The sequence below is a fragment of the Octopus bimaculoides genome, chromosome 3 (genome assembly GCF_046866305.1).
Source record: "Octopus bimaculoides isolate indiv1 chromosome 3, ASM4686630v1, whole genome shotgun sequence".
NCBI lineage: Eukaryota > Metazoa > Mollusca > Cephalopoda > Octopoda > Octopodidae > Octopus > Octopus bimaculoides.
Genome location: NC_142930.1, coordinates 133,286,139 through 133,310,900, shown reverse-complemented (window position 1 = coordinate 133,310,900; position 24,762 = coordinate 133,286,139). Strand labels below are relative to the sequence as shown.

General features: G+C 35.3%; 1 protein-coding gene across 24 annotated transcripts in view; it reads right to left on the bottom strand.

Moving 5' to 3' along the window:
- The window catches only part of LOC106877319 (tyrosine-protein kinase CSK), a 354,354-nt gene that overhangs the window by 196,936 nt on the left and 132,656 nt on the right, over positions 1-24,762 (bottom strand). For 15 of the 24 annotated variants that reach the window (XM_089349669.1, XM_089349666.1, XM_089349674.1 and 12 more), the window contains one exon: positions 1,098-1,177. The exons of the other annotated variants lie outside the window; for them this stretch is intronic. The gene's annotated coding sequence lies outside the window, so the exon portion shown is untranslated. The remainder of the gene's footprint in view (positions 1-1,097; positions 1,178-24,762) is intronic. 24 annotated transcript variants of the gene reach the window in all.

Sequence of the window (24,762 nt, the reverse complement as noted above, 5' to 3'; positions counted from 1 at the left end):
TGATTCTATTTGGACAATATAATTTTCATTGCATTGTAGGCATATGATACAACAATTGAGATTTTTGCTTGACAATTCCTATTGGCATTAACTTCAGGTCCTTCACATTCTTGGAGTTTTTGGTTTTGCCTTATTCAGTTCTGTCATACATCCTATACAATATGCTTGACAAAGTCATCTCTCCTGACTCCATTCTCTGTTTTTGGATTTCATATTTTATAAATGAAACAAGTACTAGATAACTAATTTAAACCTCTGAAGGCCAATGAATGAAATCAGTAAAACACACACACACACACACACACAGATCTACACACATGCCTATATATACATGAACATACATAAGTCTAAAGTGAAACACAAACAAAAACAGGGTAAAAAAGACTTAACAAAAACAACAAACAAGTATGTAAAGGTAATATAATATAATGTGAAGAAAAAGAAATTTTAACGTTTTGGACAGTTTTCCTTTATCAAGTTAAATGACATGAGCAGCCCCCACCCCACAAAAAAGCATCTTTGGAAGGATTCGTTACCAACCCGGCTGAAACTGGCTCTGGCTCTGTAGTACAAATGCCTTGTTTTCATAAGTTTTGAATTAAAATCTTCCACCAAACCTTAGTCACAGTTTATGTTCCTAACATTAGCTTAATGATAACTAAGTTATTTTACTAAATTCTTTTTTATATTTAAAATTAATCGAAAGAAACACAGAGCATGTCAAAAATAAATACAGTAACGAAAGGGTTAAGGGGAAATATGTGTAGGAGTAGTGGAGGGAAATGTGTGTGAGTGTATGCGAGAATATGACTTTGAATAAAGCATAGGATGTTGTAGGGATTGGATATATAGTAAAGTGCAAGTGACTGCAAGGGTATTATAATTATACATACATACATACACACACATGCAGGCATACATACATGTACACTACATAATACATACATGCATACACACATACATACATACAAACATGTACACTACATAACACATGCATACATACATACATACATACATACGTGTATACTACATAATGCATGCATGCATACATATACAATACATGCATGCATACATACACACACAGAAATAATATTTACCAGAATTACTTGTATAGTTGATAACTTCTGATTGTGGTATTATAAAAGAGAAACAGCGAATAAACTGTCATCTTTCTTACCTAGAAATAAGATAGAAGAAAAAAAAAATATTTAAAAAAGAATTCAAAAAGGATAAACATGCAAAAGCTATACATCAAATAGAATGAAATACAAAAACACGTCCACTAATATTGATTTCTAGAGACAATACAAAATCAGAAATTTTGGTAGGTAGGTGGATGCTGTTGATTAAAATATTTGATACCAGTTTATTACTACTGACAGTACAACCTGATTGGTACCTGTGCCGGTGGCATGTAAAAAGTACCATTTGAGTATCGTTGATGCCAGTGCCATCTGACTGGTCCCGTGCCGGTGGCATTTAAAAAGCATCATTGAAGCGTGATCGTTGCCAGTGTCGCCTGACTGGCCCCCATTCCAGTGGCATGTAAAAGGCACCCACTACACGCTCAGTGGTTGGCGTTAGGAAGGGCATCCAGCTGTAGAAACTTTGCCAGATCGGACTGGAGCCTGGTGCAGCCTTCTGGCTTGCCTGCCTCCAATCAAACCGTCTAACACATGCCAGCATGGAAACTGGATGTTAAACGATGATGATGATGATGATTTGTTTTAGCAGCCAGTGAAGAATGAAAATCAAAGTTCATCCAGAAGGGATATGAACTTGGAACGTAAAGTAAGATATGTACATACTACAAAACATTAAATACATCACTTGAATGTTTCTGACAACACCTTTGATATATTGGTTTCATATTTTGGCAAGAAGTAATTTTGGGGGATGGGGTAAGTCACTTACAACAACCCAGCTGCTCAACTGGTACTTATTTTATTGACCTTAAAATTCTACCTCGGCAGAATTCAAACTCAGAGCTGGCGAGTTGGCAGAAATGTTAGCAGGCCGGGCGAAATGCTTAGCGGTATTTCGTCTGCCGTTACGTTCTGAGTTCAAATTCCGCCGAGGTCGACTTTGCCTTTCATCCTTTCTGGGTCGATAAATTAAGTACCTGTTACGCACTGGGGTCGATGTAATCGACTTAATCCATTTGTCTGTCCTTGTTTGTCCCCTCTATGTTTAGCCCCCTGTGGGCAATAAAGAAATAAGAATTCAAACTCAGAGCCGTAAAGACAGACGACATACCGCTACGCATTTTGCCTGATATACTAACAATTTTGCCTTAATTATAATAATAATTTCCACAATAGGCATGAGGCCTGAAATTTTGGGGAAAGGTACTTGTTAATTACATTGATCCCAGTGTTTAACTGGTATTTATTTCATCAATCTCGAAAGGATGAAAGACAAAGTCTGCTAAGCATTTTGTCCAATGTGCTAACAATTCTGCCAGCTCACCTTCTTAATCCCACCTGTGACATATTAGTTAGAAAAATCAGAATTTAAATTTAGGTGGGGGTTAATGTAAATGCCTATTAGCTGGTAGGGAGAAGAGAAATTGTTCTTTTTAAACACCGACATCATCATTAACATGTATATTACAGTTTTATCATAAGTGTGTCCATGCATGTTGTAAGAGATGACTAAAACAGTTGACAACAGAAAGGGGATCCTGCCATAAAACACTGCCCCAGAAAGGCTGTTCATCTCATGCCAACAAGAAAAAGCAGACATCAAAACACTGATGATGGCAGTGATGATGATGATAACAATAATAATATCATCACTAGCATTCAATAATTAAATGATTTTGGCATAGAGAAAGAAGCAAGAAATTTAAACCAAAGTTGGAGTCGTTTGAATATGCATGTGTCAAAGAATATACGTGAATATCTAAAATACCTATTAAGTCACTCTCTATATATACACACACACATGCACACAGAGTAATCCCTTGACTATCACGGGTGTTACATTCCAAAACTCCACAACAATAGGTGAAAATCCACCAAGTAGAAACAGTACTGTACTGTATTTTTTAAAATTATTTTTATAATTTGTATCTTTTTATTTTATTATACATGCAAGACAACATCACAGAGGAATCAATGTAAGCTTAAATAATAAACCGCAATACGGCAAGGAGGGATTGCTATGTGTGTATGTGTGTATATATATATATATATATATATATATATATATATATATATATATATATATATATAGCCAAATAGTAAAAGGTAAATATGCTTGTGTTCAGTTCATGAACTATAAACATGTATCTATATATAAGTATGTAAAAGGTAAATGTGCTACAGTGTTTGTGGGGGAGTTCGACAGGTAGATCAAAATACCAAAAGGTACAAACAGATGGTGTTGTATGTTGTACATGGAAATGTTATTGCAAATGAAAGAATCACACTTAAAGAAAGAAGAATGAAGAGAGGGTGGAAAGAAATACAAAAGGAGTGAAGAAGGAAGAGATAAAACAAAGTGATAGAGACAATGGGAGAGGGGGAGAGAGAGAGAGAGAAGGGCAAAAAAAAAAAAGGTAAGAATGGTTAGAAGGGAAAAAGGGTGTTCTTTGTTGTTATGTGAGGTGGTAACCTGGCAGGACTGTTGAAGTTTTGGTAAAAAAAGCTTTGCAGTAGTTGTTCCTATTCTTTACATTCTGAGTTCAAACCTTAGACCAAGGTTGACTTTGCCTTTCATCTTACTGGGGGTGATAAAAATAAAGTACCAGTCAAGTATTGGGGATGTATTTGACTAACCCCCTCCCCCTAAAACTGCTGGCCCTGTATCAAAATTATAAAGAATTATTATTGTTACATTGATGATGGTGATGAGCTGGCAGAATCATTAATCTGTTAGACAAAATGCTTAGCGAAATTTCTTCCAGCTCTATACATTCTGAGTTCAAATACTGCCAAGATCAACCTTATCTTTCATCTTTTTGGGGTCAATAAAATAAAGTGCTTGTCAACTACTGGGGTTAATATAATCAACTAATGCTTCTCCTCAAAACTGCTGGCTTTGTGCTTAAATTAGAAACCATTATTACAAACACAGATTTGGTCGAACTTACTTTTACTCAAACTACAAAGAAAAGCTATATATATATGAGTCACTGAAGGAGCTTTTACATAGTCTTTGAACTTCCCAGAAAGAGCAACCAAGATCTCCCTCAAATCACAGTTTACTATCTTAAAGAGGAAAAGACATATAGGAAGATGCAGTCCTAGATATATCATGACTGAAAGGAAAACAGTAGAGTTATGGTAGGAATGACTTTGATCTTCTCAATCATGGCTTATCTAGGGCAAAACAACAACAACAACAGTTTATATCCATAAAATAATTTATTGGACATAATATACTTCCAAATATCAAATAGAAACCATTTCAGAAAAAAGTGTTAAGTTAGATTACATTAAGAGCAAAGAGCATTAACATCCATTTTACTTAACTGTAATATAGATGAAACAATTATGGCTATTTCAGTGTTAGCTTACTAGCCGAGTTTATCTGTAAATCAAGGTGAAGAGTGTTGGTGATGAGTAAGATCTTAAATAATTAATTCAGGTAGAGTAATCAACTCACACATAGATATATATTTACAAAAACGCAGACACAGATACGCAAACAGATAATATACATACATAAACACAAAGAAATGTAATACATACTCAAACAGACACACTACACACGCAAACACACACACTTAAATACACAGTCGTGTATCTTGAATCTAAAATAGATAGCCTCTTAGAATTCCTTCCCATAAATATATATATATATATATATAAAGAATCCTTTAGATAAAAAGCCATAACTATTCCTAAACTGAGGCCTAAAATATAATTTATACTATATTTAGGAGAAAAGAAATTTTCAGATCTCGAAATAAGAAAAACCATTATTTGAAGTAAATATAACAGTCACAACTCCAACAGTAATACTATTTCTAGATAAAACAGTTTGCGACACAAACTGTCACTATATCAAATTGGTTCCTCCTAATCACTACCCGCCCACCACTCTAGGCTACAGTAATGCAACCCCAGGGTGGATCTTTATCGTCAGTCAGTCACAACCGAAGGCAGTTTATGTTTATAATGTAATACTATATTTAGTTAGACAAGATTATTTCCATTCAAAGTGCACAAAATGGTAGAAAAACAAAACTAGTTTATCATTTAAAATAGCACAATTCCATCTCAAATATCAAACCTTGGAGAAAAGATTTTAACAAAAAATATTGTTTTTCATATGGCGCGGTTGAGAGTAGGAATCTCTTGATGGTTATTCTGTGTGCAAAGGAAAGACACACAACACAACAAACAACAGTATGATTGGATTATTAAATCAGAGAAGGAAAAAAAGCCATGATGAGTGATCAGAGTACTTGAGAGGTTGTCCAACCAAATGGGGATAAAAAACAAAATCAAGATCGTTTTCCGAACCGCTAAGTTACGGGGATGTAGACACACCAACATTGGTTGTCAAGCGATAATGGTGGGGACAAACAGACACACAAACATATATATATATATATATATATATATATATATATATATATATATATGATGGGCTTCTTTTAATTTCCGTCTACCAAATCTACTCACAAGGCTTTGGTTGGCCTGAGGCTATAGCAGAAGTCACTAGACCAAGGTGCCATGCAGTGAGACTGAACCCGAAACCATGAGGTTAGGAAGCAAGCTTCTTACCACACAGCCACTCCTGTGCCTATTACTGATACTAGCATTTATCAGTAAAAGTTAAGAAAAGAAAATAAACAAAAATGATCATCAACTAAACAGAATGGAACCATCTTATTCTATTTCCAAAATCAACAAAGAAGCCTCTACATGATTACTTGATCTCTTAGAAATAGCAACCAGATCTCTATTAAATCTCACCTCTCTAACTTAAAAAAAAAACAAGGATACATTGGAAAATGTAGTCTGAGCTAAACAAGGTCTGAAAAGATAGGATGGTCACAATGGGAATATCTTTGATCACAGGCCAGCTCAATCAAGGATGACCAGGTACAAAACGAAAAACATAACATACCTTCATCAATAAGGTACCATTGGACATTCTCATTACTAATTAAGATAAAGGTCTTCAATTAGAAATTTAAACCTTTGGAAATGACTCATAATGCAGTTTAGATAATCTATTTATTTCAAGTATGAATGTTTGTTGAACTACAAAGAGCTTTTTAAGGCTTGGAGATTAGCCATAACTAAGTACTTGAGAGATACAATTTCTACTGAGTTACCACATCAGTCTTTCATGGGTAATATTTTCCTGTGAGCTTGTAATTACAATTAAATCAACTAAGGGATGTAGATTTAGATCTGCTCTTCAAATATTCAACAAAGCTACGACTTAGAATGGAATTCAGGATCTAAGGAGTTGGTAGTGCAATGCTATATACATTTGATCATTTTGCTTTCACTTTTAAATACAATAAAAAAAAATGTAATTACTCTTATCTTATTACTTGTCCATTTTAATAATCAGCTAAACAGTAATACCTTACTGATCAATCAACGTCTTACAGACCAAAGAAAAACAATGATAAAAAAACAATGCTTTTGCAATGTCTTGTTGGCCAAGCAACAACAATATCCTACTGACTAGCCAAATGTAATGTTCCAACTGCCCCAGCAAAAAGCATTGTTCTACTGATTAACCAACAGCAATGTCTGACTGACCCACTAACCATCTAAACACACTGACCTCATGACAAGTCAAGAGCTGCCATTACAGTATCATAAATAACTGGACTCTACTACCACTTTACTCCCTGTCCATTCTTCAGCCAATTCTAAGGATTTCTTGTATGATATTAATATAGTAAATGTGTAATTATTGTTATCTTGGTAATTGCACACGATTAGGTTAACCAACTTGGTAAATGCACACACACATGCACACACACACACACAAGAATGCAAGCAAAACATAGTTTAGAGAAAAATGAAGCAAGGGAGCTTCTCTACAAGGGTGTTCAACCTGCAAGAGACAGCAGTCAAGTCACACTTGCTGTCTTAGAAAGAGAACACTGGGGAGTGGAAAGCATGTACTGTGTATGAAAAATGGATGGCCATGGAAAGAATGACAATAATCATAAACCTGTTCAATCAGCAGCACTTTGGAGAAAAGCAAATCTACTGCACAGACAAAATGTCATAGCTTAATATAGCTGAACACACCATCACACATGGCATGTGTAATAATAACTGTTGCTACCTACAGAAGGTCATGTCTAGGAATGTAGTTTAAACTTTGATTTTCAATGAAAGAGATAATGACACTGTACAGTCTTCAGTTTCAAAGATTCACACCCACACAACAGAGGAACATGACAATGATGGAAAGAAGAGAGAATAAGATAAAGAGAGAAACAGAAAAGAAGAGAATATAACACACACACATGCACACATTTTATACCATGTTCCATGCCAGCCTGGAACATGGATGTTAAACGATAACGATGATAATGATGATGACAGACATTATCATGCTTCACATCTTTGTAAGTATTTTCAGCAAAATATAGCTATAGGTGATGCTTTTTGCAGTTTCATACTTATTAACTAAAGAATGTGTGTGTGTGTGTGTGCATATACAATAAATGTATAAACATCCTTGTGTGTATGCATGAGTGTGCATATATAAATATATACACATGCATACACATATGAATGATTTTATATACATCAAACTCGATAAGTGCATTGACTTGAAACTCAAAGCTCTTGAATAACCTCTGTAGTGATCCTAGCAAATAATAGTATATACACTCCATTTACACAGTAAGTTTTCTTTCTCACATTTGTAAAACCAAATATACTTACATCTACATACATACTTATACACACACACACACACACACACACACATATGTAGTGTGTGTATTTGTCCATTTTATGTGTTTTTTATGGTTGCATGGGTTTGAATGATACTTATTTCAAGTTGTACTTTCACAGTTGGATTCTCTTCCAGTTCAACCCTTTACTATTTTACATGTGATTTTCTTTTTTATTCTACTACTTGGGGGACACAGACCTACAAGACAATATTCACTGGAGATGCAAACATTGTAACGCCATGAGGCAATCTCATAGAGAAAGAGAAAATGACAACTTTCATGCACATCTATGCACACACACACACACACACACACACACACACACACACACACACACACAAACACACTGCAGTATCCATCTACTGATCCACTCACAAGCCACTGGCTGGCCCAAGGCAATAGTAGATAACATTGCACAAGATGCCATGCACTGGACCTAAACTTAAAAACCACATGTTTGCCAAGTGAACTTCATAACCATAAAACCATGTCTAGACCTAGTCATGTGCATGTCTGTGCATATGTCATCTATTTATTACTTATACCACCAGCCATCCACAGCTGTTTTGTCCATGTCTTTATCACTCTTGCTCTTATTGCCCACACATCACCTTTAATCATGCTTCTCACTCTATAAGAAGGCAAATGAACAAAAGATGTGAGCTTGAGGTCCATTTAGGTGAGACAAAGACATGGCTATCTCTGTAGTGCTGGAGTTACAGAACAAGCACCCAGTGCACTCTGTTAAGTGGTTGGTGTTAAGAAGGACATCCAGCTGTAGAAGCCAAACCAAAATGAAATATGATAAAGATGAGGAACCCTGATGCATCTATGCAAGCAGACTCACTCAACAAGCATGGACAGCAGACGTAAAACAACAATGATGATCATGATGAAATAAATGTGTGTGTGTGTGTGTGTGTGTTTGTTTGTTTATAAAACTCGCACTCCGTTGGTTATGATGACAAGGGTTCCAGTTGATCGTATCAATGGAACAGCCTGCTTGTGAAATTAATTTGCAAGTGGCTGAGTACTCCACATACACACACACCCTTAACATAGTGCGCAGGGAGATTCAGCACGACACAGAATGAGACAAGGCTGACCCTTTGAAATATAGATACAATTCATGCCGATTGAGTGGACTAGAGCAACCGGAAATAAAGTATTATGCTTAAGAACACAATATGCTGCTGGTAATCGAACTCACAGTCTTATGATCATGAGCTGAATACACTAACCACTAAGCCATGTGCTTTCAGTGTAATGGTTATCACATCTGCTTAACGCACAGAAGGTCACTCACTGGAACCTATGTTTGTTTACATCTGTGCTTACTTGTACGAAAGTCACAATGTTCAAATGTTGTAACTTCTCCAGTAATAAATCATTTTTTTTATTACATACCTTCAAAGCCCTTATTTGAACAACAGGTAAGGGTTAGTGTCACAAAGGGCAACTGGCTGTAAAACAATACATTAATAACGTATTTGCCTAACTCATGCTATCTTGGAAAAAAATGAATGTAAAATAAACAAATGAAAACAAATATATATGTCTTATGCTATAATACAGAACTGTGTATATCTAAAACATGTTGAGATTTTCCAAACTATTTTAATGGAGTGCTTCAGATTGAACAAAGATTCAGTGTTGTAGAATAACTGCCAGAATGAAAGGGAGGTTTTAGATTAATAGAATGAACAAGATGCCATCTATTTCATAGAAGAACTAGTTGTTTAGATCTAGCGAGTTTAGAGATGAAAGAGAGAGATATAGGGTGGATGTATGGTGTTGTGTTGGAAGAAGGGAGTAAATACAATTGAGAGAGAGAAAGTGAGAAGCATGAGAGAGAGAGAGAGAGAGAGAGAGAGAGAATGAAAGAAAGGAGGTGAGTGGAGAGAAGGAAAAATTAAAAAAGTAGGGAGAGGTGAGAAAACAAAAGAAATAGAGGTGGGGAAAGAATGAGAGAGAGAGAGATAGACAAAGAAAGAGACAGAGCAAGATGGCATCTGGAATAGAGAAACTGAGAGAGGATGCTGGTAGAGAGGAAGGGGAAAAGTATATGTATGCGTGTGTGTATGTATATATATATATATATATATATATATATATATATTGTATCATGTAAAAAGCACTAAGTCCACTCTGCTGGGTGGTTGGTGGTAAGACGGACATCCAGCTGTAAAAATCCTGCCAAAACAGTCACAGAAGTCTGGTGCAGGCTTCTGCCTGGTTGGCTCCTGTGAAACCGTCCCACCCATGCCAGCACGGAAGGCAGACGTTAAACGATGATGAGAGAGAGAGAGAGAGAGAGAGAATAGAAATCGTTGTCAGCCTGATTCATCAGACTTTAATCAAAGACAATCCTATCTTGACCATTCTCATTTTTATACATCAAGAACTACATTGTCTAATGTAAGTGGTGGGGTACAAATAATGATGGGGATTTGACCACTAGTGATCACACAGATGCTTCCAAGAATCATGATACAGAAGAAGGTGGAGGTTATGGTGTTGGATTGGAAAGGGTTAAATTCCAGAGACAATTTTACCTTGAATGGGAAATGCCTTAGAATAATATTTGAAGTTTTAAGAAAAAAATTAAAAACATTTTAATAAACTAGGTGCTTTCTAAAATAAAATAAGTTTTTTAAATGTACCATATTCAATGACAAAAACCTAAGAACATATTAGACACAACCCAATTTCAGCAACACATATTCAAGTAAAAAAAGAGAAGTCTTTAGTGCATTAAAACATGTAATAACAGGAGCATTCAGAGAACGCAAACCTCCACCAAGGCACCATCAACATCCTCTCAACAATTAGCCGGAGATGATTTTTAAAATGAGAATATCTGAAATAAACTTGACTGCTCTCACAAACGAGAATACTAAAAATGAACCCAAAAATTAAGTAAAAACAAAACAGAAAAATAATCCGGAATCCTTGTTTTTAGCAGGATTTGAACACAAAACATCATCATCATCGTCATTGTTTAACGTCCACTTTCCATGCTGGCATGGGTTGGATGGTTTGACTGAGGATTGGTGAGCCAGAAGGTTGCACCAGGTTCCAATCTGATCTGGTAAAGTTTCTACAGCTGGATGCACTCCGAGAGTGTAGTGGGTGCTTTTATGCGCCACTGGCACGAGAGCCAGTCAGGCGGTTCTGGCAACAACTACGCTCAAAAGGTGTTTTTTACGTACTACCTGCATGGGAGCCAGTCCAGTGTTACTGGCAACGACCACGCTCTAATGTTGTTTTTCATGTGCCGGTAAGGCAACACTGGCAACGATCACACTCGAATGGTGCTTTTTACATGCCACCAGCATGGGAGCCAATTCGTGGCCCTGGCAACGATCACACTCAGATGTGCTTTTAACATTCCACTGGCACAAGTGCCAATCAGGCGGTAACTGTCATCAGCCCAACACTCTACAAAATAATGTAGATTTCACTACCCTAATAATACTGATTTCAAATTTTGGAGCTAGGCCAGAAATACCAGGAGAGGGGAGTAAGTTGATTACACCACCCCCATGTTCAACTGGTACTTATTTTATTGACCCCCAAAAGGATGAAAGGCAAAGTCAACCCCAGTGGAATTTGAACTCAGAATGCAAAGATAGATGAAATGCTGCTAAGCATTTTATCCAGCACTCTCCAAATAATATTAATCATATTTCTGTCCTTTATATTAATAGCAAAAAAAATATCTTGCACAAAGGAAAATATAAGATGCAGTGAAGTGGCAGTATGGAAGACTGTAGATGTTTCAGAACAAAGTCAACAGGAAAAGATGTTATGGAAGTGGTATTGATGACCTTGGTAAAGTCTCTTAGTAATGACAGCAGGAATAATGAAAAGACAGAGATTGTGGTTTTGTTTTTTTTGTTTTTTTGTGTATGAAAGCCAATCACCGATTTTTCATAATAGTTGAAAGATTCCTCACAACTTGGAATAATTGATGTTGATGTTGTTTTGTTTCTGCTACTCATTTGCTTTCTATTCTTGCATTCTATTATTTGACATGAAAGAAAGAAAGAAATGGAAAGGAAAGACAGGAACAAACAAACAAAACCAACAAGCAACTACAAGCTTCGCTTCCGTACAAACTTATAATGACAAAGAGTCATTTCTGTTTAGGGGCTTATAAATTGCATTCATTAATTCTGAACATGTTTATATTTACTATTGTGTTGGTATGAAACACCAACAGAGGAGAAAATATGTAAGGCATTAGGGCATTGGCATGGCTGTGTAGTTAAGAAGTCAACTTCACAAGCACATGTATCCCGGTTCAATCCCACAGGATAACACATATGGTCAAATATTTTCTGCTATAACAGCAAAATGACCAATGCTTTGTGAGTGAAATTTAGTATGACATAACCTGTGTAGAAATCTGCTACAATGATTGTGTGTGTGTGTTTGTGTGCATGCGTGTGTATATGGAGAGAGAGAGAGAGAGAGAGAGAGAGAGAAAGAGAGAAAAGATGCATAAACAATTATAGATATAAGGAATTCATTTATATAGGCTACATATATTTATAGGATGTAAAAATATATTTTTACAGCTGTTTCAAATACTCAGTGAATGATCGGTATCATATTATGCATATTATGCAAACAGGTGGACATAGTGAGGCAACATTACTCAGAAACATATAAGAAAAAATATTAGCAACTCACATGAGACTTGATACATGAGTACCCTCTACATTACAAACCCCAAACATTCTCTTCAGAAGGAAGACTTGTCAAATATATGTAACATTTCATACAGATAAATTCCTTGCATTTATAATTGTTTATCTTTTACTTGTTTTATGCCTTGTAGGGTTTTAGCCAAATATATCAACCAAAGGACTTCTTTTCTTTTTCTTTTTTTTAAGCCTGATACTTATTCTATTGGTCTCTTTTGCTGAACTGCTAAGTTATGGGGATGTAAACACAGCAACACCATCATCAAGCAATGGTGAGGGACACACACACACATATTTGACAAGCTTCTTTCAGTTTCCATCAACCAAATCCACTTAGAAGGCTTTGGTCAACCCGAGGCTACAGCAGAAGATACTTGCAAAAGGTTCCACACAGTAGGACTGAACCTGGAACCATGTGGTCAGGAAGCAAACTTCTTACCACAGAGCCATTTTCCCTCATTAATATCCACTTGTACTTTATCTTTCTTCCAACCAACTCTTCTAATCTTGGACTAATTTACTCTGATTAAGAAGTAGATTAATGAGTCGGATTAAGAAGTTAGAGTTTAAGAATTTGATCAGTCTGAGCACTAATTTGGTGACTAAATATTTTCAATGCTTGTATTATCAGCTTTTTACCCACAATGTTATATGGTGGGAAATGGTATGAACTGTTTCCTGTAATTACATCATAATGATGCAAAACATTCATCAGGCATGCAAACATCCTACATTTGTTTTTTGGGGGGGTTTTTTGTATGCCTGATGAGTAAGGGACATCATTATGAAGTAATTATACAAACAATTTGCAGTATTTCCTGTTAGACTGTATCATGTTATTTTAAGTTCCACTAAACTGGTGTTGAGTGCTATTGTCTCTTATGTATGACACACACACACACAAGGAAAAGGTTGACAGTAACTTTGAAGTTTCAGCTCACCTGAAATCATCAGAACTTACGTAATAAAAAGAAACATTTATATCACATGCATATATATATATATATATATATATATATATATATATGATGATATATATATGTATATACATACATGATGATATATATATGTATATACATACATACATACATACATACGTGTGCGTGTATACACACACACACACCTACCTATCTAGTTATCCAAACTTACAGACAGACATCTGTATATCTGTCAAACACACACCTGTTGCCCGTCAGACAGACAGACTGGTAAATAGGAAGGCAGATATACAGACAGATACTTAGGTAGGTAGACAAGCAGATAGACAGTTAGATATACAGGTAGAGATAAGTAGATAGGCGGGTAAACAGACAAATGAACAGATAGACAGGTAAATAGAAACAATTTTCTTGTATCTCTCTTTTTTTTTCTATTATAAGTTATTGGATTTTTGCAAAAACTATGTTAAATGTCTGTATTGATTATTTCTATTTCATTTTTCATAACCAGCAGCATCCATCAATGAGTGATTAGTAAACACTATCCACTCCAGTGGAGGCAACAATGATATGTTGTGACTGTCATGCATTTTCAAAGGGAAATGAAATAATTCTAGACATGAGAAAAGAGAACTAAGTTGTTTACTCAACCAGCTGAGAATAAATCACCATTCTACATCACAGAGAATCTACTTGGTCATTCCAACTTGTTAGAAATTGTGGTCAAATCTCCTTCAAAACACACCCCACCAACTAAAGAAAAAAAGCAACATTAAATCATAAAGTCCTTAATAGCTCCAAAAAGACAAGATAGTCATGGTTGGAATGTCATTGAAGGGAAGTCTGATCAATCAGGGTCACCCCAATGTTCAACAACAGCATATATACAAGTAAACGAAAGAAATAATAGAAATTAAAGTTGTGGCATTCATTCAACAATGAATATGAAAACATACAGCAGTCCATAATGGTTGCCATATATATATAGATATATTTATATATGTATGTTTGTATTTATTTTAAAAAGATAAATAAATAAAAAGGAATATTTTTTCTTTATTATCTTTAATTGTAGACTTAGTGAGATTTGGTGCAATATGCAAATTAGATTTAACAGGTAGAATTTTTAATGAGTTATTTGGACAGCAGAGAACTAAGAATTGTAATGTCACAAATCAAGTTGATTCTTGTAACAGGAATGAAACTAACAGAATGATAATTACCAAGCTGGCACCACATAAAAAGCACCCACTCCAGCTCCATGTAGAAAGCACCTGTGCCAGTGCGACATAAAAAAGCACATACAAGAGGCTTCTTTCAGTTTCTATTTACCAAATCCACTCACAAGATTTTGGTCTGCCCAAGGCTAAATCAGAAAAAATTTTCCTAAGGTGTCACGCAGTGGGACTGAACCCAGAACCTATGTGTTTGAGAAACAAACTTCTTATTTATAAAAAAACAAAAGTTCCCTAACCAGATAGTGCATCATGCCCTTGAGCAAAGCACTGCATTTCCACTTTGCTCAGCAATCACTGACATTTGATACATGGCACATTGTGCAGCTTGTTCAACTAAATTTCTTCAAGGTGGTGCCCCAGCATAACCACAGTCTAATGACTGAAACAAGTAAAAGGTAAAAGATAACCTTATAAGCAACACACGTGAAGTTAATGAGCTGATTATTATTTTTTTTTTTTTACATGTATTGGAATTACTGCAATGGAGACCAAAGAGAGAAAGTAATTCTCCTGAATAAAAACTAAACTTAAATACGGAGTGATAAGAATATGTGCTAATTAAAGCCTAAGGTGTTTTTTTTCTTCTTTTTTTTTTGGTTTGTTTTTCTTTTAATTACAAGAGCAATAAACTCAAATGTTACTATAAATATTTTTTTGTACCTCTTGGCAAGGTACATAACTTTGCTTGCCTCAGTCTGTCAAGCTGCCAAATGAGATTTCACTACCTTTATGGATGAGTGGCTAGCAGCAGGTAGAGGTTCTGTTTATAAAAACAACTCCAATATCCAGATTCGCCTAAACCAGTCTACTAACCTATCTATTTACCTGTATCCGGGTTTGTCTTGTATGCTTGGCTACGTTTGCTAGTTGAAATGACGTCTCAAACAGCTACAATATCTATGCTGATTGAAGCCATATTCAACCAGCATACTGGAGAGAGATTGATATTTTGGACCAGTCATCAGTATGCAACCCATTGCTCTGTCACTAGTTTTGAAGCACTGGAAATGCTTATTGCTCTGTCACCAGTTGTGAAGAACAGTGGCAAACACAGAATCAGATTAACAGCAGCATGGATGAAAACCTCAGACAATACTGACATAGAAAGCCAAACCAATATTTTCTAACATGAGTCCAACCCATCTATGATTGTATGTAAAAATGGGTGTCAAAATATAAAAACAATTTTAAAACAATCTTCTTTGAAGAATTTAATGTTAGCACCCAAATTGGGTCAAGCATCATAGGAACGATGAAATCTCTAAGAGTATGTAGGCTTGTCTTAGACATTGTCTTATATAATTCTATCATTAGCTCCTATTAAAGAATGCCTAATTTTCTTCTCTGCTTCTTTTATCAGGGTGGCAAACGTTTTAACAGGTCTTAAATATTTTCTGCCTCCTTACAAAATTAGTTCACTGAAATTTTGAAAAAGTGAAACATTATATAGGAACACATGTCTTACTGACATAAAAATTACACAGCTTCTATAAATATTCAATACTGAAGTCTTGAGATTCTCCCATCTTCCTTTACCATCTCGTTGCTTCTCCATAAGAGGTAGAGATAGCAGAAAGAAAAAAAAGACATTTTTTGAATGATAAGAATTTTGACAAACTGAATATCTAGAATTAAATCTCCAATATATAAATAAATTTTTAAAATTCTATAAGTCATTTAAACAAATTTTTTCTCCCCTATAACAATATAAGGTTCATTTTCTTTCATGTTGCTGCCATCTTGAATTTTTTTACTAATTTTTATTGCATGAAAATATTTCAAGTGTATAATGATGGAATGTTGATAATGGAAGCAGCACAATAAACTCAATCTGTACAAGAGAGCCCTCTTTTCCCCCTACTTTTAACAATTTTATTTTTATTTTATTCCTATATTCTACTTTTTAGAGAGGAAATAAAATTATAAACAACTACAACAAAAAAAATATATATTTCATTGAAAAAAAATTATCCCTTCTTGAGTCAAAATTTTTCTCTCTTCCTTCCCAAGAGATATGAAGAATCTTATTTTCTGCATTCATTTTTATATCAGTCATTAAGATGAAAAAAAATTAAAATGAGGTGAAACTGCTCAGCACAATTAATTTATATAAAGAAATTGTAAGGTTGATGAGTCAGAGAGAACTGAACCGACATAAAACTAGATTTCATTTAGAACAATATACAAATCAGATACACACTCACACCAACACACAATCTCTCTCTCTCTCTCTCTCTCTCTCTCTCTCTCTCTCTCTCTCTCTCTCTCTCACATGTACACACAATCTCCCTAACACATATACAGAAAGTGGTGTGCCATAATGTCTTTTCTTTAAGTATGCCATAATGTCTTTTCTTTAAGTATGCCATAATGTCTTTTCTCAACGAGTGATTTAAATGAGACAGAACTGAATGAATGTAAGAGAGATGAATAAATACATCACCTTTAATTAATAGGGTCTTGATGTAGGGGCTTGTTCTTTGCATTTCCTAATCTTTTTCTTTGATTATTGTTGTTCAAACTGAACAAACGACATATCATTAAACTTTTTAAATGAATGATATGGAAATAAACACATTTCAAACAGCCATAATCAAACACACACATACACACATACCTCCATGCATGCACATATATACACCCCAAGGGTGAGAAGATATTATTTGTGTCATCAAAAATAGGATGTTATTGGTGCATAGGCTTTTAGGTATTCTAAACAAGGAATCCTAGGTAACAGACAGGGCCACAATTTAGGGTATGGGGAATATAGCTGATTTAACAGCCACTTTCTTTTTCATGCCCGAAAGGATGAAGGGCAATAAGATGGTAACAAAATAATGAGTAAATGGCCAAAACAAATTAAAACAATGTACATATACATCAGAATGTGCATGTGTAATTATAGGAATTGATTTTAGTCGCAGACATGGCTGCTTAGTTAAGAAACCTGCTTCGCAACCACGTGGTTGCATGGCATCTTGATCTATTATATAGTCTTCTATAATAACCTTGAAGTGACAAATGTATAGTGAGTGAAATTTGGTCGGCAAAAATTGTATTGAAGCCTATCATATATGCACATTTGTGTATGCATGTGTGCCTATTTATATAGATACAGGGTGGGAACATGGCCTAGAGGTTAGATTGTTGCACTTGCGATCATCAAGGGTTTTCGTATATATATAAAGAGAGAGAAAGAGGTAGTTGAGCTCCCATGTTAAAACAGATATAGGGGCTTTGAGCAGTCCTCTGGTTCATTGGATCCTGTCAGATCATCCAACCCAAGCTAGCATGGAAGAAGACAGATGTTAAGTGATGATGATTTCAATGCCATCGTGGAAAAAAATAATAAGTTTATTTATTTTGAAGGAGGGGGAGGGGGTCCACTTCCCCCCACACACACACAGAAACAACAGCAGGCAAGTAATAATAAAAAAAAGAAAAAAAATCTGTATAGGTCAGAGAAGAGCTTCAAATGACAGAGATAATGGTAAACTTCAACAAGAATAACTATCATTGCTTCTGTATTGCAGTAACAACAGATAAATAACAAACAATCACAGCAACCCTAGAATCATAGCAGCAATCATAGAGTGAGTAGTTCTAGAAGTAAGAGTATTAGCTGTGGAATAATGTTAGTAATAGAAGTTATAATGACAAGAGCACTCAGAGAGCACAAACCTCCACTAAAGGCAACACCAGTGTCCTCTCAATGATTAGCTGGAGATGATTTTTAAAATGAGAATATCTGAAATAAACTCAACTGCTCTCACAAACGAGAATACTAAAAATGAACCCGACCACTCTCAAAAATTAAATTAAAGAAACGGAAAAATAATCCAGAATCCTTGTCCAGTACCAGATTGATCCCAAAATCGAATCAGTTCATGCCAGTCATGAGGCCAAACATCTCTGAAAGTTCAATCTGAATCCACCCAGTGATTCTCAAGGCAGAGGTAATAATAATAGTAATGCTAGTTTTAATGGTATAGTTGTTCTAATAATAGTAGTAGTAGTAGTTGTTGTTGTTGTAGTAGCAACAGCAGCAATAACTAATTGCATTCAATTTCATGGTTACATCATCAAAACCATCAACAATTTATAGGTTTGGTAATAATCTCTTAGAACATTTATTTCTTATCATTCTAAAGCAGCCTTAGGGAGTGAACACTTCATATAGCACAGCAATGAAGGCGGGAAGAGACGATAGCAGTTAAGGAGAACGGCAACTTGTTGCTGCCAGCAACTTTGATAAATAATTGACGACTTGGTTGGTTTATACCTGGATGTAGAATCACAGCTGAGAAAATAAAACAAAACCAAATCACATAGTTGTCGCGGTGGAAGTGGTTGTTGTAGTTTATCCTCAAGTCAACTTTGCTCTGATCAAGCAAATTCGTGATCAAAGACAGTCCAGCTGTTACCATTTTGCCCCTCCTCACCATCTACATTTTTTTTTTTTCTGGCAGAACTACGTTATACATTGTAAGCTTTTTACTGAATTTTTTTTTTACTATATGGTGTGTCTAATATTAAGTGTGACTGTTATTTCTAGTAAGTTAAGTTACCACACAGAGGATCTTTCTTTGATTCCTATGTTCATGATTAATATGGCAGTCTCAGTGTGTCTTTGTCTTGCATTTAAGATCACACACACATACACACTTATTCTCTCTCCCTCTCTCACATGCACATATATATACAAATATACACATTCGATGTGTGTGTGTGTGTGTGTGTGTGTGTGTGTGTGTGTCTCTCTCTCTCTCTCTCTCTCTCTCTCTCGCTCTCTCACACGCACAAACTATATAGCTTTAACTATCATTTAAAAGAATGCCTGGAGGGAATTAACAGATGGCATTACCAGAAATAGGGCATACATACACACACACAAAATGTAATTCAAAGAACCAGTCTTCAGAGACATGGCGGTCACTAATTACAAAATATAATTACTATTTTCAGGTGTGTTGAGGAAGAAAAAGAGAGAAGAAAACAAATGAAGGGTGGGAGAAGGAGAGAGAAAGAGGGAGAAAGAGAGAGAAAGTAGGTGAAACAACGAGAGGGAAGATATATGTTAAATGGAAAGTAAAATAAACATCACAAACTACATTATAAATGTAACAAAAAAAAAAAAAACTTTTTTACTTCCATCAACAGGTATGCATCTTACCTACACACATTTCTCTCTTTCTCTCTCTCTGTATATACAAGGCCTGAAATTTTGGGGGAGAGGGCCAGTTGATTAGATCAACCCCAGTATACAACTGGTGCTTAATTTATTGACCCCAAAAGGATGAAAGGCAAAGTCGACCTTGGTGGAACTCAAAACAATAATATTGTTGTATCTCAGGATTGTCTTTTCTTCTTTTTTTATTCTAACTCATGTCCATTGTCTGGAAATCTTTCGTCACACATCTGTGACCTCCTCAGCAACACTTTCTATCTTCATGTGCACTCTGGCTCTGCTTATTCCATTTTCTGGACAATGGGCATGAGTTAGAATAAAAACAGTAATAAACAAAGTGAAGAACAAATATATAGTGCATGTATTTATTTGGCAAAAAAAAAAAAAAAAAAAAAAATGACTATCCCAAAATACAATATCTGTTTCAACATATGACTTCACATCAGGAATCTGGCAACACAGATTCATAAACATAATAATAATAATCTTTTATGTGATATGTAAACAAACACAAGCTTGTTTTTGAAGTGTTGAAATGTATTGTAGAACAAGTAGAAAGATAAATTTTTTTTCAACACATAAATACTGAACAGTATATACAAAGAATAAAATCCTTTTAAGAGCAGAAAAATTTGCGGCCATCTGGTACTTAGTTCATCGACCCCAAAAAGGATGAAAGGCGAAGTCGACCTCTGCTCTTAAAAGGATTTTATCCTTTATCTATACTGTTCAGTATTTACGTATTGAAAGAAAATTTATCTTTCTACTTGTTCTACAATAATCTTTTCTATCATAAGTACAAGGTCTGAAATTTTGTGGAAGGGAGCTAGTTGATTGCATCAACCCCAATGCTCAGCTGGTACTTATTTCATTGACTCTGAAAGAATAAAAGGCAAAGCCAACCAGAGCTGAATTTGAACTCAGAACATGAAGATAAGATGAAATGCAGCCAAGCATTTTGTTCAGTGTCCTAACAATTCTGCCAGCTTGACATCTTACCCCCTTAGCCATTTAAATCGGCTACATCCAGCCCAAATATTCTACATGTTTAAAGTTCAAACCAGCCAGATCAGGCCCCCTCACACCTACCCTACAATGTCATTCTAAAAATAAACAATCACATCATCAAAATCCAGAAGCTTCGAGATAATACATCATTGATCCAAAACCAGCATTACATTAGACTGAGTAATCTTAATGCTAAAGGGTAAATACTAATAATGATAATAATAATAAAACCAAAACCCTACCAAATCAATTGGAAGGAAGAATTTCCATGAATGTTTTCTAGTTCACTGAAAGGACATTGCCACCCACCACTACCATCACCACCATGCAAAGAACACTGAAGTGAATGAATCTAAATGGGGGAAGGGAGTTGCTTTATTGAAACGACAGCAGCCAAACCTTCCTAACTTATAAAGGGAAGGATATATTGGCTAATATAGTTTTAGATATAGTTTTACATATGAAAACAGACTAGATGGTCACGTTTGATCATATCTACACAATCAGTGCTAGTTTTGAATTAAACAAGTTAAAAGAGGAGTTCAGCATATCAGGAGGCTTTATGAGCAAGAAATGGAGCAGTTAGAAACAGTAGCCAAATACCCATCAAAATCCATCTCACTGCCTTAAAAAAAGTAGAAAATCACATTAGGACTACCAGAAAATGAATATGACCAAAGCTGAAATGCTTTCCATTGTAGATCTCCAGGTCTCCTAGATGAGGACTGACCTAGGGTTAAAGAACCATCACTGTTCCAGGCCATACCAATTTTTTTTCACAACAGCCTCAGTGTAGCTCAGTTTGTGAGACACAGTAAAGAAATTTTTTAAATCAGCCTACTGTCTCAAATTAGAAGTGAAAATTGGATAATGTAGCTGTAATTATACAAATAGATGGTATGGTCCAGGCTGGAATGCCTTTGATCATAAGGTTTGCTGAATCAGGACTGATCAAGGGCGAGATGACAAATGATAACTTACTGTATTTCTAAGCCAATGTCATGCTGATATCACAACAATTTCTAAAGAGATAAAAATTCTTTCTATTTCTCATACTTTCTGTAAGGCAGTCATTGCATCAGTTGCATAATGGAAATAATTCCCAGACCATGAAATTGGAATGTTCCAGCAATCAGACAAAGCCATAGCAGTGCAACAGAAAAAGAATCCCAATTAATAGGCAAGTGATCTGATAAGGGAGAGAGCAGCAATATGAAAACAGTGCATCATCCCAAAACATTGTTCACATATTAATGATAAGTCTCTTCAGCTACAGAAAACAGGAGCTGAGATTAACAAAATTCCAACAAGGGAACTTGGCTTGACCTGCTACAAACAGCAGCCGTTTCTCCCTTATATCACACCCTACTGACTTGAAAAAGGGAGGATACATTGGATAATAATATTCCTAAATAATCTTAAAATGACAGGATGGTATGCTCATTCAGGGTTAGTCTGGAGCAAAACAACAACTGGTACATTACTGTCATCAACCTGTCTAACAACAACAGCAATAATACGGTCATCATCATCATCATCTAGCGTCTGTTTTTCCATGCTGGCATGGATTAGATGGCTTGACTGGAACTGGTAAGTGGAGAGCTGCACCAGATTCAAGTCTGGTTTTGGCCTGGTTTCAACGGCTGGATGACCTTCCCAACACCAACCATTCCATAGAGTGTAAAGGGTACTTTTTACATGTCACTTGCATGGGTACCTTTTACATATCCCCAGCACTAGTCACAACTATGATTTCATTTGGCTCAATTTATTTTCTCAAACCAGAGGCGTAGCTAGGGTGGGGCAAGCAGGGCATATGCCCTGCGTGCCACTTTGAGGTGGGGGCCCAATTTTTGGCCAAAATCATTTTCTAATTAAGCCATTTCTATGCAAGTTTCCACTTTTTGGTTGAGGAGGGGTGCAATTTTGATGCTTGCCCTGGGCAGACGTCCCTGTCTCAAGCAAAAGATCTTGGTCATTTGTCATTGCCTCCATGAGACTCAACAGACAAAGATCATGCTCCATGTCTTCTTGAGTCTGCCTCTTCCACAGATTCCCTCCGCAGTTAGAAATCAGGAATCTTTTCAATATATAGTAAACTCATCATGATAATGATGATCACAATGATGATGATTGTTCTTTTCTTATCGTTTAAACAGTTTAACAACATCTAACTGACCAAACCTCTGATCAAAGGCACTGCAACCATGACCATCGTTGTTTTCTTTATTCAGTGTATTTGTACAGATTGATAGTATATATTTAATATAATTTTTTTTTCTTTTAAGATGTTAAGCTGGAATTTGAAGGAAATTTAGCTGTTTTTTTTTTTAGCAAAGCAAATGATCCTGTAGAAGCTGCTCCCTTGTTACTTCAACAGTGATATTTTATTGTTTATATATTCCCTCCTTTTCAAATAGTCTTGTAAGTAAATGGAAAAATATCTTTATGATTTCAAAGCTGCGTTTATCTGGCATATAAGTTGATCTGAGACCATTTATTGAAACCTAAGTAATTACATTGCAGAAGAGGCACTTTAAACATTAAAAAAAAAAAAAACTTGTTAAAAATATATTTCTCATTGATCTTGAGGTATTAAAATTCTTGACACACCACTATGATCTGTTCACTAACAGAGAGCCATGGAAATTTTGACACCTCAAGAAATCAACGAAAAATAAATGTGACAGTTTTAGTATGCTTTTAGATGGCTAAAATGGCTTTTACACAATATAAATTATCTTTAAGGTGATTTTAGAATGTCAACCAAAACATATGCAGAGAGGGAGAGAGAGAGAGAGAGAGAGAGAGCGCATAGGCAGTGTGAGAAGAGTTTGAAGGCAATTATCACATTTAAAAGAGAAAGTTTTTAGAAGACATTACATTATTTATGTGGCACTGAACTCTAGAAGGCAGAATGTGAGTGACACCTGTCACTTCATCTGCAGACAAATTGCTAACATCTGTTTTGGCAATTTGAGGAATAAACTTCCAATTTTGACATTTCAATAAATAGATGGGGATGAAAAATTCTATTTGTAAAAAAGTCATAATATATCGCAACTCAATAATGTTCTAATTTGACTTCATTGAATTATAAATATTTTAATTTAATTCTTTAATATTTAAACCATACATAAAACGGTTTAGTAAGATGTTAAACATAGTCAATATAAGTATTTATTACATGAGAAAAGGAGTGTTAAATTTGGCAGAGATACAGTAAGGCACCAAACTAATATTTTCACCTTACAATATTCTGAACTGAAATTCCTTTCAGGTTGACTTTATCTTCCATTCCTCCAGATTCAAAAATATACTGGAGTAGATTTAATCAAGAATATATGCTCCCCACCCACTTTCGCATTAATATCCAAGTAAGAGACCTATATCCATTGCTTACAACAATGAAGGAGCCTCTATTTGATTGTGTGACCTGCAAGAAACAGTACCTAAACTGCCCTCAAAATCACATCCTGTCTTCTTTAAAAGGGTAAGTAGGAGTAAAGGTGGGATAGCCATGGTTAGAATGGCTTGAATGTAGGTTTGCTTGATTAGGGCTGACTTCATGCTAAACAAAAACTTGAAACAAGGACCCCAAAAAGTAGCTTCTATATAGTCACTCAAGCTAAATTGCCCTCAATTTACTGTTTTTGCATGTATAAGCCATTGTGAGAACCTTTACATAATAACTTACCATGTTAGAAATAGTAACCAAATTTCCCTCAAATTACATCTTACTGATTTTATAAAAGGAAGGATACTTTAGATAATGTAGTTCTAG